This window comes from Gadus macrocephalus, chromosome 11 (assembly GCF_031168955.1).
Source record: "Gadus macrocephalus chromosome 11, ASM3116895v1".
In the NCBI taxonomy this organism is placed as follows: domain Eukaryota; kingdom Metazoa; phylum Chordata; class Actinopteri; order Gadiformes; family Gadidae; genus Gadus; species Gadus macrocephalus.
The window spans coordinates 13,425,814-13,445,723 of NC_082392.1; the positions used below are offsets into that span (position 1 = coordinate 13,425,814).

At 41.7% G+C, this 19,910-nt stretch overlaps 2 long non-coding RNA genes across 2 annotated transcripts in view; one reads left to right on the forward strand and one right to left on the reverse strand.

Moving 5' to 3' along the window:
* LOC132467408 (uncharacterized) overlaps positions 1-19,910 on the reverse strand; it is a 60,802-nt gene that overhangs the window by 6,898 nt on the left and 33,994 nt on the right. The window lies entirely within an intron of this gene.
* Positions 14,824-18,876, forward strand: LOC132467409 (uncharacterized). The gene is made up of 3 exons (XR_009528017.1): positions 14,824-15,594; positions 16,114-16,333; positions 18,068-18,876. It is a non-coding gene; the product is annotated as an uncharacterized LOC132467409 (long non-coding RNA).

Below are 19,910 nucleotides of genomic sequence, written 5' to 3' on the forward strand. Positions count from 1 at the left end.
GCGGTTCGGCGGAAGGAGGAGGCGTGTTCTGGCGCAAACGGTATTTTGCCGTTTCTGAATACCATTGCGCTACTGACCAGGAAATACCTGGTTTAAAGTCAGTGGCGCGTTGTTCAGATGCTATCTTAAGGGCGCATGCATACATGCGCATGCGATGCATACGGATTGCTTGTGCACCTCGCGCATACACTTTGCTTCTCTCATCTACCTAGCCGCACATTCTTGGTAAATTATTTGGGAAAGAACAGCTGATGCAGCGGTAATAAGTTGTACTTTTAAATCAATGCATCTGCAAACACCGTACAGCAAACACATATTTTCTTGACACAGACATCGTGTAGGCCTACATGCCCATAACTTTTAGGATTGATGAGTATTTGATCGTGAAAAACATTGTTTTACCGCGAGTGAGTGTTAAAAAGAATGAATGAATGCGGGCGCGCGTGTGTGCTCTGTTTAAACACACACAAACTAAACACGTAACGCATAATGCAATCAATGGCAATGTCTATTACCGCGGGGACACATGCATATTAGGATAGCATACAATACTGATAAGAAACAATGTTTATAATGTATTGCGTATATCATTAAATAGAACCACAGTTACCGCATATCATATGATACGTTTTCTTTGGCGAAATTAATTTGAGGACTCAGTATTTCTGAAGTTGTGGAAGAAAACCCCTTATTCCATGTGTGAATTAGGCCATATTATTTGGCAATAAACTGAGCCATTTGCAGTTTGAAATTCATGTGCATCTGTCTCATCGGAGACTGCAGACGCTCTGTCAAAATATCAACTCGTCCGATTCAAATGCGCTCATGGCTCTTAAAGGGAATGGGAGCTGGCACTCTCATTGGTTTGTTGGACGTTGCGCCCAAACCACACCTACGGGTAATTAGGCTGCTTCAGACCAACCCTTTTGACACTTGCGCCGCGACGCAAGTGTCATTTATCCGCCTGTAAAATAGCGATAGCGCCGTAGAACCGCCCACAAAGCTACTTGCGCTTTGCGCTTCCCACTTGCGTTTCAGACCGTTAAAATAGGGCCCTTGATGTTCATAGTTATTAAGAATAAAATGGTTCAATTCAAGTCTCTGCCAATCAGATCGGCTGCCGCTCTTTTCGTTGAGTGAACCTTCGCCATGACCTCTCAGCGAAGGTAGTGGAGTTTAGAGCTGCAGGGATAACAATCAACCCAATCCATCTAAAACCATAAAAACAATGATAACATTAATTGCCTACATATTACACTAACATCAAAAGGCATCTAAGCCATAGACAGTCCGGACCTAGTTACAAATTAATTGAAAAGAAAGCAATTTGATTGTCAAATGTGTCTAAAGTAAAAGTAAAGTAAAAACATCCAAAGAGGGGTTGGCATGACTATTGTTTTGTGCATATCGCTATAAACGTAATCAATAAGGGAAAAGTGATGAAGGCACTGATGCGGTCATTTATAGACATGATGTTAATCATGTGACACAAGTCCCTAGCACAGCAGTCCTTTCGATTAATTATCTCACAGTGTGTCAAACACAGCCACGGGCTACAGAGAACTCATTAGGCCTGATCTATTATTAAAAAGTCAAAGGCCAGAGTAGCTGGGAACTGCTTACTCTGGGATTTCTTTATCACCATAGGATCTACTGCAAAAAAACCGGAGGCATTCAACTTTAGAAAACATTTGAAACAAAAGCATGAAATCATTTACATTTTATATAAATATTGATCAGGATGTAGATATGTGTATGGGAATTTTAATAGGGTTGCAGATAATAATGGTTTAATAGATCATACACCAAAGACACTGCCAGATGTGGAGATGTTGTGGGGACTACCAGTGAAGCATCAGAGAACGAGGGTGTCATCTGAAGACACCTTCACACAGTTTACCCCCCCCCCAAACACTCAAAAAACTTTAAAATCAGTAAGTGTTTGGTGCAACTAGAACGAGTCAACGCTAAATAAATTTGCTATATTTATTCTAATACAGAACCTGTCTGGTTCACAATTTTAAACGGCCCTGAGTGCTGTAGTGATACTTTTGCAGTCAGTTGCCATAGCCCTGATAATATTTATGGGCGAGGATCATCTTAGTTCTTATTGGTAGGAAAAATAATATATTGCTCAATATTTCTATAGGTTAGCTGGTGACATCTGGACATCAAACCCCAGAATTAATACTTATGCCACAATCATGAATCGAAATAGGAATAGCAAAATAGCGTTTAACAAAACAGAATCAGGTGTGTGGGGATGGAAACAGGCAGGCGGGTAACCATGCTTGGAACAAATGAGGGACACTAATATGAGAAACAAGCAGTGAGTGAAACACAAATACTCAGGATTCTATAGAGAAGGGCTGATGGAGAGAACGCCTAGGTGGGAGATAAAAAAACAGAACAATTGATTGTATCGAAATTTTGTCTTCAACTTCAAGTCATTCTAAGTGATTGTTGCATCAACAGGGGTTTCTGGGCTTGAATGAAAGTTTAATAGGCACACGTTTGGCTTCAGTAATCCTTCCGTCCTGTTGCCATTTTACGTTTGGACGGTACCCTTTTCCTGGGTGAGTCCCTCGACAGAGCTATTCAACCTCCTCCTGCATCCATTAAGTCTGCCCTTCCTTGTCTTGGTTTCACTGCTTTCCCAGCATCCCCCAGGCAGCGGAGGACCATCCTTAAAGTTGAAATAACAGGCCTACAAGCAGCCACAGAGCCCCAGGTCTCGGTGTTACTAATGAGAAGGCTGCACTAAACGCTGTGCGAATCGCATGTGACTGGTGTAAAGTGTAAAGTGAGAGCTAATCAGGGTTCCTCCATGCTCTGACGACCCTCTACACTTCCAACAATTACACTACTGAGGATTAGTGAGTTGCACAGGAATAGACAATGTGTCAAACCCCAAATCATTAAATGATAGTTCCTCTCGGTTGCCTCTGCTAAAATCACATGGTACATTTGTATGCAAATGCAAGGTTGGTATAGCGCTCCGGTTTCAATGGATCGTGGCGAAGATGGAACCATGCACTCCCCATACTGAATATCTCTGCCGTAATTGTGGAATGTTCCATGAATACACTCCACAAAGCTCTGTTCATCGTTGCATGTCTGTACTTGGAAAGTGGCGTAATTTCAACCGTACTGCGGCGCAACCCGCCATCATTATCAAACCTTATTATTATCAAGCCACTCATATCAATGTGTGCAAAAGTATTAAGTGTATACTAAATAGTCATATCTCAATATAAACTGTTGGTAACAGTGCATTGAGGCCCATTTTACCCTTTACAGAATACATTTCTACAAACCATCTATTTTCCAAAAAGTCTAATTACTACTGTGTGTAATATCAAGGCAACGCATAACAAACAACACACTTTCACAACATTTTAAGCAATTCTATTTCATTATTTGCCCTGAATTTTACTGTAATTTGACGTAAAATAATTCTAATTCTATAATTTCCATTTTTTTCTAATCTAGGACTCAGACAAGTTTAGACAGTTTTATTCCATTCATGTTTCCATAGTGACTGCTTGTCATCCAGCTCTAAGCAAAGCCCACTCCAAGCGTTCCAATTTCCCGCCGCGAGACTGCCGCCGTAGGCTTTAGCCCTAGTCATTAATCGGATGACTCCCAGATCAATTGCTATCGACTGAAGCCCTCCATTATTAGCTTGTAAGACATTATTGTTGTGCCATTATCCTTTAATTATATTGAAAGCTGAGCAAGGCTCCTGTGGTTGTTGCCACACTACTGTACAACAAGACATAGTACTAATCAGCTTTCTAGCATACATATCTTGGGATTGCTACTAGCATTACGGCAGCATTATAATGGCTGCCGCTAGCATTACTGCAGCGTTCTAATGTCTGCTGCTAGCATTACTGCTTTATTGTAATAGCTGCTGCTAGCATTTCTGCTGCATTATCATGTTGTAATTTGCCACCGTAAGTGATTTATTTGTTCCGCTGGGCTTTGAAAGGTTTGCTGACTTGTGAGTTGATGATAGCTATATGTTTAAAAATGAATGACAAATTAAATAAAATGCGATTACCGCCTGCGATTACCTTTACCTCGACAACAATAAGAAAAATTAAAAAAAATCTGTCGGAGACCAACCATTAAGTTGGTCAGAAAATAGCAATATCCACCACTTATTGTGGTTGAGATATATTGCCAAATGTGCAATATTTTCTGCTTCCGAAATAATTAACAGTGATGCATTTTCTTACAGTAGAAGAAAAAAAACAGGTAGGCCTATGGAGAATGAAAATGCAAGAAGCTTCCAGTATTTGAGCACAACAATCCTCAGCTGTCAGTCGTTAGAGGGTGATGATTTTAAGCATGCCTCAAGGCAAACAACCAGAAGGCTTGTAGGCCCACTTTGAACATTTCAGGTACTGAGGGACCATGTGTGTGCCTGTCACAGAGCTGACAGGAGCTTACACACACACACACACACACACACACACACACACACACACACACACACACACACACACACACACACACACACACACACACACACACACACACACATACACATTCTCACTCAGCTCCACCTCACCTGCAGCTCCTAAAAGCTCTGTTGAAGACACCTGCTCAGCTCAGGAGTACTCCATATGCCGCAGGATATCACCAGGGCTTGACATTACGGGGATCATGTCTCAGTATAAAGACCACAGGGCTGTCAGAGAGTATCCCCTGTCACACACTCTGATGAGCCCACTGCATGATTTGTTTGGAAGCCAAACAAATAAATCCTTTCATATCTGAACGGCACCCAGTCAGAATGGAGCCCTGAATGTTTCTTTCTTTACCCGCGTGTTGGTGTGACAGTGGGATGTGGACGCATCTTACATTTTTCATCCAAAGTTTTTCGCTCTCTTAGTTGTTTTGGAAAAGATGAATTGTATGAAAACTCAAGCTGTTCTATTTTAAATAAACATGAATGGATGTTTTTCATGTTCAGATCAGTACAGGTACGCAATTTGTGTGATAATTGCCTACTTTCTATTTACATTCCTCCCCAACTTTAAAGCCAGTTTCTGTTCAAACAGGAGATGGAAATACACGGCCGAAATCCCAATAAGCCATGACCTGATCTGTGAACCCTCCCACCAATACTGTTCAAATGTAACCTTCCACATTAGTTTCAATGAGACTATTGATCTAGATTAATTCCCAGAAGGCCGATCGGTTACAGCTATACCGTATATGATACAGTATTTACCTATGAAAATCAAGGCTGGCTGTATAAATACAGGAAATATGGATATTTTGAGGAAGTCACAGTATGTTGAAACACACATCATGTTGCGGTCCACCTGTCGCATAGCAGCCATAGGAGGGCATGTTGAAAACCCACAGCGCTGAAAGGGGTGAAAGTTGGAGCCATGGGTGGATGTGTCTAGAGGTCAGAGCGGTGTAATTTGGAGCTGTGGATGGATGTGTCTGGAGGTTACCGCTGCCGGGGCAGGGATGCAGAGAGAGGATAGTTCTAGTTCTCGCTGTCAGAGATAAGACAGGCTAGCATGATGGGGCCAAATGGCAGGAAGGGGAAAGGCACAAATTATCTGATCCACCAGAGGCCTCGGATTCACTGAATAAATCCAGGGAATTAGCCGGATGCCTCGATATTCTTTGCTGCTATGGACGCCCCTGTGACATTCTGCAATTTTCCTTTGTCACAGTTGGAGATTGGTTCAGTATTGTGCTTATTTTTGCAGTACACAGAACGTGGAGTCCTGCTGGGATCTCAGGGGGAGATCTCAGTGCTGTCTGTGACCCTTACCTTCCTTTCATCAGACCACATCAGCCGTGTGGTTTCATTATAGCTCAGAGACCCAAACTTCAGACCTTCTTTACAATGTTGCAGGGTAGTAACATCACCACTGATGAATTTAATTTGACAGGAAATCCTTGTTTGTTTTCGTTCTTTGTTCCACAATTATACTCATTCTTTGGTCCACATTTGAGTGGAACTACTGTTCTTTTGAAGATCTTATGATGAAAAACCCTGGCATGTGATCGTGGACCATCCACAGTGTTCGCCACAGGCCCAGACATGCCTCAAAGTGGTGGTCACGCCATATTCAAACTGTCTGGATCCCGCCTGCGATTACCTTTCCCTCGCTGGGTCTCCTGTACTGGCGATGACCTCCGCTCGGTTGTCTGACATGTTGAACAGTCTGCCGTCTGACCTCTGGGTTTCTCCCTCCTCCGGGAGTGAGTGTGAGCTGACAGCAGCTTAAAGCCCAGCACCCAGGCATGCCTGTCGTACCCTAGCCAGAGGAGCAGATACCCCACAGGCATCTCCAGCAGCAGATCCTAGCTATCTATAGCCACAGCCCCCACAGCTGTCACATCATACCCTCCAGTCTATTTCTGAGGCCTTATTAATTCATTAGGAACATGTCTCTTTTATATCCGGAAATATTTGAATACGTGTTTAACCCGCGCTTCTTTTCTGCTGACCTATTTTAACATGTTCTATCTATGGGTGTTATTTATTCCAGGAAAAAACACCCCATTCTGTCATTATTTCCTCTTCCTTCTACCGGCTGACAAAATAAATAGTATCCTTTTCATGTGGTTAAATAAAAACGCCAAAACAATACAAAAAGTACAATGAAGTATAAACAGTACATAAGAATAAATCAAGGAGTAAATGTCTGAAACTCCTAACAGGGTAACAATACATGCAATTTCATACATGGTTAGGTTTCGTCGTCAGATGTTAACGAGTATAAAGCAGGGGTTGAAGGAGGATAAGCTTTTTTCATTAAGGTCTTTGAATGTTATTTAAATTAGTTAAAGAGCTGATGTTTTTGTAGCCTAGCTAGCCAATAAGCCTAAAAATTAACCATTGTTCGGATGTTGGAACAAAATTATTAAACTTAATCAACTTCCGTTGAAATTGGTGTGAAAGGCATATGACGTGTGAACAGTTAAAAGGTTACCGGACTTTAAGATCAAGGAATGCAATGATGAATATAAAAAGTATATAACTTCACTACAATACAATACCATGATCTTTGTGGAGTGTGGAGGCAAATTGCTGGCAGAAATCGGCGTCAAACCACTAGCAATTTACAGCAGTTTGAATGCCAAGCTGAAAAGAGATTCTTTGATTTATGCTACTGACTAATGCATAAAAATAAATAAAGTGAAGTGATCCCTGTTGGAGCCATTTCTCCACTGAAAGCTGTGAGTAATTTAGATTCCCCCCCCCCCCCCCCCCCATTATTTTCTGTATGTGGCCTTTTCGAAAGCATCCACTCTCTCAACCACTCTGTCCATCAGCCCTGGTCTTGTCCCAGCAGTGGTAATGTGCTATATTCAGACAGAAGATCCTTCTGCTTGCAAATTGCTATACTTGGTGTACTAGGGTTGAAGTCATTTGTATCGATACTCCCCCTGGTTGCATAGGGTCTACCTTCGCTGGCGGATAACGGGTAATTTGCTTTGTTCCCCCTGTTTCATTATTCTTTTTGTGTTTTTCTACAGCAGTAGAACTTCAACTTACTACACAACAATAGGAATACATTGCAAAGATTCAGAATCATATTAATATTGATCTGGAAATACGAATGAAAATGTTAAGAGGAGGGAGAAAAAACCTGATATATTCATAGGATGATAGAGGAAATATGGATAACCTTGGCAAACCCCCGGCGTCTGTCCCGACTCCATAAAAAATAGTCACCCGTTTGAACTGAAGCCTCCTGGTGGTTGGAACAAGTCAATACACTATATGTACTGTTACCATACTGCTAGTCTCAAACATCTTCAATAGGCAGACTAGCTCAATTCTGGGGAAACGGGACGTTTCCACTTCGGTACAATATCTCCGTAATGCGACATGAAACCAGCTTTACCCTGTTCAGTGGTTGGTTTCCGTCCCAGGCTCTGTGCCGTCTCCCCCCAAAACTTCTGCTGTTGCATAGTAGGACTGCAGGAGCCGAAATTATCGTACTGTAAAGTACTGTAAAGTACATTGAAGCGTCCTCTTCAATGTTTGAATTCCCCCCACGAGATTCAGAGATGTTGGAGCTGACGCCAGCTTTTCAGGGTCCAACGAGAGATAAGCCCTGCCCAGGTGACTTCAGCAGAAACTGTCCCCCTTGGGAGTTTCAGTCGTGTGTCTAAGAGCTACGGTCAGAAGACCTATCTATGGGTAGGATAAGGCAAATCCCTCTGTTGTACTGGCAGGAGATACACCAGGGTTATCTGGCCACATCTCAGAGAGTGCTCTTTAGAGAACGCTGGCGTTATGGAGACGTCTCCGTCTTCCCTGAGGAGTATCGTGTACACCTAGCCGGCAGTGCACTGCAGAGATACGCCACCAACCGACCAGAGGAGGTCCTATCTGTTGACCCCCTGGTTTTGTTGTTCAGTGGATTGAAATCATGAACCGTGTTTTTTGCTTTTACGATGATTTCAGGAAGGTAATTTCTTTGACTATGCCTTTCTTTTTGCTTAAATTCTCGTTTGCCTTTCAAACCAAACTTGTCGACATGCAAATGGCTTACGCTAATTTGTTATCCAGTATATAAACGTTTCACAAATATATTTAAAAGCAAAAAGTTTTTGTACCAATTAAATGTACAGGGAAATTTTTCATCTTCAATCAGCAGTAGGCCTACATGTGAGAATGTATTCTTCATTGAATGGTTTATAAAAGGTTACATCAGTCCCAAGGTGCTATTAGTGGCTGCAAAGATCTGTGATCCCCTGGGATACTTTTAAATAGTGTTATAGAGATACTTTCTCGTTCAATTAGTACCTATAAATTATTCAAAAACATTATTCATTTAAACAATGGAAACACTATTTAACACCTGGTGACTTTTTCATAATTTATACCATTATCTTCTAATTAAGAGAATATGGAATTTAAGTTAGGGGTTGGTTCAGTATTAACTGTAAAATAAAACACTATAAATAAAACATTATGTTCACAACAGTTTTGTCGTTTCCGCATAATAAATCTTGGTACACTAAGGATGATGATAATAGAGAAGGTCACCTAATGGATATCGGAAAAGCTGTTTTATGGCATTCAGTTATTCTAACAACTATTTGTTTTTCTAAAAAGCGGACCACTCATTCATTTTTCGTTCAATATATTTTTCTTTCAACACAACAAATATGGTTTTGGTTGCAAATTCAAAACAAGCCACTCTTCCTTAATTTAGGTCATTGGTCCTAGTATTATAGTTTGATACAGAACCATCATGTGCAAGGAAACAAGGAAGGTAAAAAACAGTCCTGATGCACTCATGGAGTCTCGAATGGACAGCATGCAGGACCTCCACACCTCTGACCCTTGAAGTGGAACAGACACCCAATTCTGTGGGACTTTTATTATGTTTATTCTATCATAAGACGAAGGCTCCTCAATGCTGGGCGTCTTAAGTTACCGGGATTGCAATTGGTCTGTGTCTAGGGTCTCCCCAATTGTTGTTGTTGGGACCATACTGGTTTTCTCTAATGACCACTTTGTGATATTTCAAGTGCAGGTGTTCTGCGAGACCAAATTCAAACTACTCTGGGTTTCCAGGGTACACAGAGATTGCAGTTTCAGTTGGCACACATTTTCAGTTGTTGTTGCTATATTCCAGCCTCCAATACAGGAAACGTTGTTTCCTGTATTGTGTGAAGGTGAATACCAACAATTCCCCAATTACACTATTATCATGGAGCATAAACAGCATGAGTATGTGTTGCCTGTACCCATTTCCATGTTGGAAAGGAAAATAATGGCTTAACACTAGGGGCTCGAGGCAACCATTTGCACATATGTCTTTACGAAGATTATAATGTAATAATGATGTAGACCTCAGCATGGCTATTGCTTGGCAGTAGAGGGCATTGAGTAACGTGTTCATGTGGTGTGGCAAGGAGCAGCATTCAACATACTGATGGGGACCATCGTTGAGACTGTTGTTCACTGATCATGTGGTGTGTTTAAAGCCGAGTGTTGTGACACAGACCTTTGAGTCCCATACAGCTGGTCTGGTCTTGCCCTCTGTCGCCTGCATTATTCTGCATGTTTGTCTTAATGTTTGCTCAAAATGTCATATACCAAATATAGCAACTATTATGTTCAAATTTCTTATTTAATCAAAGTAAGAACATCACAGAATTGTTGTGTTTACATTCGTATTACTTTGGAATTGAAACCCACATGCTATTAACTGTGTTTTAATGAAGTGTTGTTTTGGGCAGAGATTTTGAAATGGAAGAATAGACTGTGTCTTGGTTTGGTTTCTCATTTCGATGCGGTTGTTTGGGCTTCTGAGGTCCTCATAAATGAGTTACACATGAGTTGCTTTTGCAAACTTTGACCAAACAAAGTGTTTCTTTGACAGAAACACATATGTACACACACAAACGCACACACAAACGCACACGAACATGAACAAATGGACTCATGAACACACACATGAACACGTGTGTGTGTTTGTTCATGAGTCCAAGAACAGAAACACATACACACGCAGACACATGAACTCATGAACACACACACACACACACACACACACACACACACACACACACACACACACACACACACACACACATTACCAGATATACACACACACAAGTGCTAATTTATTCTCATAATTAGTCACAAGATAATAACTATTTCTTCTGTCTCAGCTGTGCAAGCCAACTAAAGCTGGTTTTCAGGACAGATTCTATCTGCAAACTACCAAACTAGCTATCTTTCCTTTCTCTCTTGTGGGAGAAAGTTTTAATGAATCCAGTTCGGCATCGGATCAAGAGGAGGCGAGCCTTGGTGCCGTGCCTTAACAGATCGCCGGCGTTAACCGCCACCAACATGGAAGCAGTGTTCAATAGCCTGATTGAAACAGCTGTGTAATAGCTTGCATGGGGTTGAGACAGAACCCCAGCCATAATGGACCTTATCTTGCAGAGGGATTAGTGTTCAACTGAGCAAAACACCATTTAACTGTGGTCAGCTGGGAGGCCCGCTGCAACACCCTGTATGCTTTTGAGGTTTGTTTTCCAAATGGCGCCAGACAAATGGCGGATCACAGAGGAGCTCACGTGTCCCCTCATTACCAGAACTTGGATCCATGAGCATTAAGAGGAGGTTGGGGAAGGAGGGAGGGAGGGAGGGAAAAGAGTAAACAAATGTAGCCATATAGCGTCGTGGTTTGTATGGAGATGATCTGTCAGGGGTATGAGATCGTGGATCAGAGAGACAAAGTTAACTGTGCACTCCTTACAGACCAGTTGCCCATACTCTTCAGTCTGCCAGCTCTTAAGTAAAGTAAATAAAGAATGAATAATGGAACGATAACCAAACAGCGTTTGTGTGTTTGGTGTTCCCTAGCGTGTTCCATAGCATGCTCCCAACAATTCCCACCAGCATACGCTGTGCTGGAAAACGTTGCTTCTGCGTCACCTTCTCTCTTTTCATGTGGTTGGGGCTTGACACGGAGCAATCATGTTTCTTCCCATTTCACAGAATCTGCTGCCATTAACCTCTGTCTTTAATTAAGTGGAATGTTTTTTAAATGCAACTGTAAGACTTGGGGTGTTTGAATTTCTCTCCTTCTGTCCGATTAGAGACTTCCAACTGCTCTGGAGTGGAAGCTGACATTGCGTCTCAGGGGGAATGATGGTTCACCAGCATTTGGTGTACTTTTACAGGCCTGGAACTATGGAAACGAGCATACACCTTATTTTCTTTTTCCTAACAGGTTTTATGACCATCAATTGTAACATAAATAATGGTACTATTAAGTACTAAAATAGGGACATTTTAATACGTTTGAAGACTAACAATATTGCCTTTTCCTTCTTAACGCCATTTCTATACAAAACAAACCCACTAATTGTGATAAGGATTTAGGATACTTGAAATTGTTATTGTAGTTAGCCTTGCTGCACCCTAAACAGACCTTACGACTTGCAGTTACAATGTTGAAAATATTCAACATTCAAAAGCACATAATTGTTGATACTTGAGCAAATGAAGGATGACGACAGGTGCTCACTGATATTGTTCGGACAAGTTGTATGGCTATTGCCATAAAAAACGAAATCACCACTGGCTATTTTAATATAAAAAACTATGAACTTTCTAGAGCAATTGCTGAAAAGATATGATTCAGATTAGCGGATAAAGGGACATTATCTTGGTTTATCTTTTGAAAGATAGGTTATTTTTATGATGGTCTATTGGTTTGGAATCCACTGCTGTGTGTACAGTTTGCTGTTTTTACCCCAGTTCCTTCTTTGTACCAACAAACACAGAGATCTTCATCTGGACGTTTATGCATATCAACCAGCATGCCTGAAGGACAAAACACTCAAAGGAATGAGCAAATAGCCAACACCTAGCAATAATGCTGAAAATAGTGTCAGCCGACCTATGTTGTCTAACATCATCATTATATATATTGACAGGTCATAGTTCTTGAGGCTACATTCAATCGATCACTCAATTCCTTCACAGTAGTTGAGTAAGGAATATTTCTTCCCAGAGGAATATTGCCAAAAGCTGATTTTGAATACCATATCGGTCTGATTAAACAACAAACCCTATTTTTCTTGATATATTCTGAATGTAGCTTGCATCTGAATGGCAAAACACATTAGCAATATCTAAGTATTTAGATTCACAAATAATCCCAATGATCCAAAGCAAGTAGACTTTGAGGATTGCTGTTAAAGCGTGCTGTTATTGACACCGCTGTGTAATAGCTTGCTTTGTTTTACCATGGCTCTTTATTCTGCAAATGCCGTTAACTAAATATATATAAAAAAGTGTAATCAAATATTAGCCTTTTCCTTCTCTGTTCTTCTTCCTGCTCATGTTGCTCTATGAATTGCTTCTCATGGTGTGGGATTGGCCTCATTAGGAGCTAGCACTCTCCGAGCAGCTCGACTACGCCTGTCAGCAGTGTAGATGAGAAGGACAATATCAACTGAACGCCTGCTTGGTAAATGGTTGTACAGCTCTGCATGATGACCACATTAGCATAGAGCGGTATGGGCCTGAAATCCACATTAGCAAAGAGCGCTTTTTGGCCAGGCCTGAAATCAACAAGCATGGAGCAGGCTGATGAGCAGGAGCTAAATACCGACGCAAGCAGCATATTAGCTGGTTGTTGATAGTTGAAGTGTGTGTGTGTGTGTGTGTGTGTGTGTGTGTGTGTGTGTGTGTGTGTGTGTGTGTGTGTGTGTGTGTGTGTGTGTGTGTGTGTGTGTGTGTGTGTGTGTGTGTGTGTGTGTGTGTGTGTGTGTGTGTGAGTGAACCGGGCCTAAATTATGGCATTAAGCAAAGAATTTGAATTGGCGGAAACGATTGCGGTTAGTTACGGAGAAAGAGAGCTGTAAACCAATGACGGTACAAGTCCATAAGACGTGGCAGATATCTCCTACTGAGCTAATATCTGTTCCACCTGGCCACGCATCATTGGTGTAGTTGGGACACTTCAGCTCTGTTGAAAATGGGAATGTCATGCATCTTTTTCAACCCATTGCAGGAAAGAAAATACTTGTGAGATTGTCTTGGTCAGCTGGATATTTTTCTGTAGATATCAACAAAGTCTACCGCCCCCCCGCCCCCCTTTCCTTATATACACTGAATCTGGGGGGGTATGGGTTATTGCTTGGCTGCCCTGAGTGGCACCTCTAGCAGGTTACTATTGATTCTGAAGAAGCTGATGAATTAATAATCTCTCTCCTGCAGGTACAGATGTATTGTGGGAAAATGTGGAGTCTCTGCCTTCTTTTACGTGGGAGCACACTGCCTTCCCACTCCATTGATCTCATCTCAGGCCCATCCTGAGTCATTACGGTCCCCCATGCGTAGAAGCATGTCCAACACCACGCCTGCTGCGGGCCTCAGCCCACTGCCTCCGTCAGAGACTAAGCACATTGCAGCAGGAATCAACTTACGGATATTACGCGTATTACAGTGCATCAAACAGCCTTTATACCACCAGAGGCAGGCTACACTGGACGTCCGCTTTCTGTAGGCTTCAGATTATAAGAACAAGCGGATGCCATGTATGAATTTGATGCTTTGTTTGTCCCTGGAACTATTTGTTGTTTATGTTTCTCAAGGAAAAAAATCTGTGGTACGGTATTGTAAAGAAAAACTGTAAAGAGAAACCAAGTCTAACATAGGTTATAAGCCTGTTTGCTCTCCCGGGAGATTGTCTGGCTGTTTGTTGTTGTGTTCACAGAATTGATACGAGTGTGCTCAATAGACTCTTTTCTCTCTAGACTAGTAAGGACTTCGGAGTGTAGTTGAATTTAAAGTCATTTACGTCAACAGGTCCATCTCGGAAACCATTGGCTATCAGCTGACGATAATGTGCCTCTGGGGACAACGGGCGGTGTTTGTGGGGTTCCGGTGAAGACGGATAACATATCCAGGCCATGAGTTCATCTACTGAGCACTGATCATTGCTTTCATTGTTGGTTTCAAGGCCAAGCAAGACGCGGCTAATCTCTCTATAAACAGATATCAAAGCTAAGGCACAGAGCAGAAATTGTCAAACGATAGCTGATAGGCCTTCCACGTCTCCACTTGGAATGCTTACCTGATTGCATCCAAAGCTTGTGATTGATCAGTACTACCAGGAGAACAGACTACAAACGGAATCTCTTACTCTTAAATTACCAAAATGTTGCATTCAAATTCGGACAGAGATTCAAAATCTCTGTTAAACCAATTTACCCAATCAAAGTGACAAGATGATCAATTGTCTGTTTGTCTTTGGGCAATTGAATAGCTCAATGAAAAATCTCTTGTCTCTTTACTTTAAATAGTGTGCTGCACTGAGAAGTTTGGTAGTTTGCTGTGTTCCTACATTTCAGAGGTACACTGTAAAATCTTTGAGCTTATAATATGTACTCCCAGTATCTGTGCCACGGGAACAATTTTAAAATGAAAACCCTAGTCCCGATAACTTAGCTGTCCTGTTACTAGTTCTGGGAACACTGCATCATACAGCAGATGGGCCCCGACGCAGCGACTTTCACTTCTCAGCCGATGTGACAAGCGGCATACTGGGAAAGCACAGCCAGACTTAATAAAGCCCATATGTGGTCATGGGTACGGCACACAGTTGTGTGAGAAAATAATCAGGTTGATCCATCACATCAGCCAACAAGGAACATTAACAAACAGAAAGTGCTTGGCAGAAAGGAAACTGGAGCTCCGACGATGACAGATGCATCACAGCAGCTTTGATACACTAAAGATGTATGGATCATTTTGTGCTGAGTTTATTTATTTCAGGGACACCGTGAATTCATTGGCGAATTGCGTAAGTTTGCAATTCCTTTATGCATACACAGACTCTTTATAGCCAACATTTGTTAACCACAAATCGAATTAAGTTGAATGGATAACATGCGCTTGTATAGAGAGGGACAGTGAGCTGCATTGCGTTTGAATCCACACCAAAACCTCTGTTTCCTTTTGTTCTTCCACAGAATATCTTCAGATGGTTTGCCTTCTCAGAGAGTCTCATATGTGGAGGAGTCTACAACACATCCTGCTGCATGGACTGAGAGGAGGGATAGGTGGGTGCTTTCTGTTGAACTGAGTATTGAAAGAAGCATTTCATCATAAAGCATGTGAACCAAGTCCAGTAAATACTAAAGGTGGAGATACTGTATGTCTAGAAGCTTCCTTAAAACTGAGAAATACATGAGAGGCAATGGCTTGGTGTTCGTCTGTCAAGAAAGCTGTCGGTCTGTCTCTGTCTGTTGGCCCCTATGTCCATCTATCTACCTGTTTGACAGACAGTCATGTATTTGTCCGTCTATCCCTCTGTCTCTAGGTGTGTCTGTCTGTACGTCCGTCTGTCAAGTGTCTAGTGTTCTCCTATAGCTTGTTTTCTCTTTTGGAAAAGTCTCCTCGTTCCACCATGTCATTGTTGACGTTATCCCCTTCTGGCTTGTCATTTGTTGACGCCAAGTTAAGGTTAACAATGCAGAGCCCAACACTTGTGTCCTCTCGTCTGCATTGTTAGAGCAACTGTAGAAGATTAAAGATGCACAAGTTACCCAGACACGCTTTGTCTGTCTGCGTTTACACAGGCAGCGATGGGAACACGATTGCCTGAGAGCGGTGGGGGGAAAATGGAGTTCACAAATGAATAGCCTGAAGAAACAGATAGTACATATCAGAGCAAGTCTGATGGAACGCAAAGCAGCTGAGGACGGGAGACGTCCGCGGCATCATATGGAAACAGCTGCTGCCGCCAGACACGCTGAACAACGACAAGCTGTGGAGGGGCCCGGACCAGCACCACGTCAGGTAGCTACTCCCCCTACCTTGTCCGCCAGGCCTGCAATGTGTTGCAGATCGCAATGTAAACCCATTGATGCCACAAATGCACATTGCATTGTTTAGTGTTTATGTTGTTCTTAAATTAAGAATACTGACAAGGAAAGGAAGCAGCAACTCTATTGTCAGATGTACTAATCTTCCCGAAGGAAAACATTCTTTGATTAAATATGGAGAGTTCAAGTGGCCTTTGTAAGTGTTGTCTACTCGGGAGAACAGAGAAAACAAACCTTGTTGTATTGTATTGGAATTTCTATTTCTTCTTGCGAGGTAATTAGTCTGCAAAGCTAATCATCACTCAACTTTCAGAGCGAGACAAGCTTGAGCAAATTATTGATAATGGTTACTCCAAGAAATGAGATAGCAGATGGTCCAGACATTTGTAGGGAAGTCTTCCGTTTAGGCAAGCTTGTATATCCAGGTGGTAGACACCGCAGAGCACCAATTTATAACACACATACCAAAGGCTCTGAGGTCTCCCCATTAGTCCACAGATTGATATTCCAGAGAGGATTTTATAATCCGTGTACTAAATATGTTTTCTTTACTCAGAAGAACTTAACACACATGACCTTACACGAGGTCAGGTCACGCTTTTATTTTGAAGCTGTTCTTTATCCAGTCATGTTCCTCTGCTCGTCTATATTTCATGATAATGTAGCCCAGGGGGCTCACAGCACAAATGTCAACACTGCAAACAGTGTTTGTGATTAACTTCATTAGTTTGCCATACTCCATCGAGGGCGGAGATTATACAGCATTGATTGGCATTAATTAATATTGATTAGAATTAATCTTGCGGAACAAGGGCGACATTTGAAAGCCTGGTTGCTGTCCCGTGAAAAACTTTCCGATATACATCGGCTGGTTTATTGATGATCTCACTTTCAAAAGCAATCACATGAGACGTCGGCTTTCAACCTGTTTAGATGTTTAAGCATAAAAAGGTCACAATGGATAAAGGATTTATATTTTAAAAGCAGTATGGACTTCCTCAATGTAAGGATTTTCAGTTTCAGTGAAACACTAGGACAGGTCATTTGGGTTCTAATCACCATTTCAAATTAAAAGCGTTGGGTCAAAGAATGCCACTGGTCTGCTCCGAGATGGAATGGAAAGGTTTTGATTTGAAATACTTGTCTTCTTTCTTTTTCTACCCACGTCTAGTGTTTATTGTATTGTTTATCTTAGGTATTATCATATCTTATCATCAATTTTGTATTGCTTGTCTTTTGACTAATATCATTCAAGTTTGCTTACACCTACCACACTATGCTGTGACACTATATCAGTATTTTAGCCTCCTAGCACAGGCTACAGTTTAGACTGCTCAGACTATAAAGGGAATATATAATATCAGCCTAAGTGGATTCAGCGACTGGCATTTCATGGTATTTAATGCTATAGGCCTGGTTAATCTTTAGCTGGTGGTGGAATGAAGTCATATCAGAAGTGGTTTATGAGCCTGTAAACAGTGAGTGCTTCACATTCAACTGGGCAAACAAACAGTATGTCTCTTTGTAGGCCTGTCTGGAACCGTCCATTTCCATGTCTGCTTTACTACACAGCCAACTATGAAAATAATGAGAGGGTTGATTCTGAGTCCAAGTCTAGGAGCTCAACCAACTGCTATTTTGATGCTCCTGTTTATTTGATGAGCAGCCGGACTGAAATAAAATCTAATTAATCCGTCTAAATTGACAGGCTGTCCAGATGTCTTCACTGGGCTGTCAGGGATCGGACGTCGCGGCGCGGGATCCTCGGTGACGAGATGACGGGGTTCCTCTTGTAAATCTATTGCTGAAACCCAGTTCTCATCCCAGCAGGTAAGGCTCGTCATCTGTCTAGCCATGTGGCTCCTCCACTGCTGTTCCCATGAGGCATCTTGTCAATGGGCGTGACACCTATCTTAATCAAAGGCTTTGCTATATGTGCTCTTAGCCGTTGAACAACACACGTCGACAGTTCTGTGGAGGACAATTTCTAAACCCTACACACATCCTATACACAACAACTTTTTTTTTATACATAACACCTTCCATACACAACACATCCCATAGACAACACATCCGATATGCAACATATCCAAATCACAACGTATCTTATACACAACTCATCCTTTGCACAAAATAACGTATACATAACGCATCCCATTCAAAACACATCCTATGCACGACACATCCTAAACATAACACATCCTATTCACAACTCATCCTACACACAACACATCCTATACACAACACATTCTATACACAACACATCCCAGTCAAAACATATCCGATACACAACAGAACCTAAACACAACTCATGCCATTCACAACAAACCCTATACACAACACATCATATACACTACACATACAATACACAACACATCCCATTCACAACACATCCCATTCACAACACATCCCATTCACAACACATCCCATTCAACTTTACACAACACAACCTTTAGCCAACATATGAATTCTATTTCCATCCGGAAACAAACATCATACTGTGTTCTGCAGCGTTGTTGCTCCAATCCAGCTTAATGCATCACTTTGTACGTGACTGAATATTGTTTTGATATGTTGCCATCTCACAGACACACAGCCATGGGATGTTAATTATTCACCACATTAAGCACAGTTCACATCCATTATTAACTAGACAAAACCGAGGGGGACGTTGGTGGGGTATACAGTGCAGCTGAGCAACACACCATGTTTAGCTGCAAATTCTCCTATTAACACAGCCTTTAAGAGAACATGTTTGGCTGCAAATTCTCCTATTAACACAGCCTTTAAGAGAACATGTTTAGCTGCAAATTATCCTATTAACAGAACCTTTATGAGACCATGTTTAGCTGCTGAATATCCTATTAACACAGCCTTTAAGGGACCATGTTTAACTGCTGAATCTCCTATTACAGTAACACAGCCTTTAATAGACCATGTTTAGCTGCTGAATATCCTATTAACAAAGCCTTTAAACGACCATGTATAGCTGCTGAATCTCCTATTAACAAAGCCTTTAAGAGACTTGCTGCTGAATCTCCCTTTAAAATTTTTTAACAGACCATGTTTGTTGCTAAAGCTCCTACTAACACAATCTTCAAGAGAGGGATCTAATGAAACATAGGTTGTTTAGGTGTGTGTGTGTGTGGGGGGGGGGGGGGGGTTGGGTATGTATGTGTGTGTGTGTATGTGTGTGTGTGTGTGTGTGTGTGTGTGTGTGCGTGTGGGTGTGTGTGTGTGTGTGTGGGGGGGGGTGTAGGGGTGTGTGGGGGTGTGTGTGTTTGTGTGTGTGTGTCTACAAGTATAAGCAGGAGAGATGAATGTGTCCCTGCAGGTTATGTTTCATATATTATCATAACCACTGTCGGCTATAATTAGTGGCCACTGAAGCTAAAACATTTCAGATGACAACTTCACTATCATCATAATGTAGTCATCATTCACTCTGATGGTCTACCGGCATCAGAGACACACACCTTGGAAGGGACATAAACCTTTGAAATTTAGATCCAGCTATCAATGTGCAATCTGTTAGACACCATAATATCTTA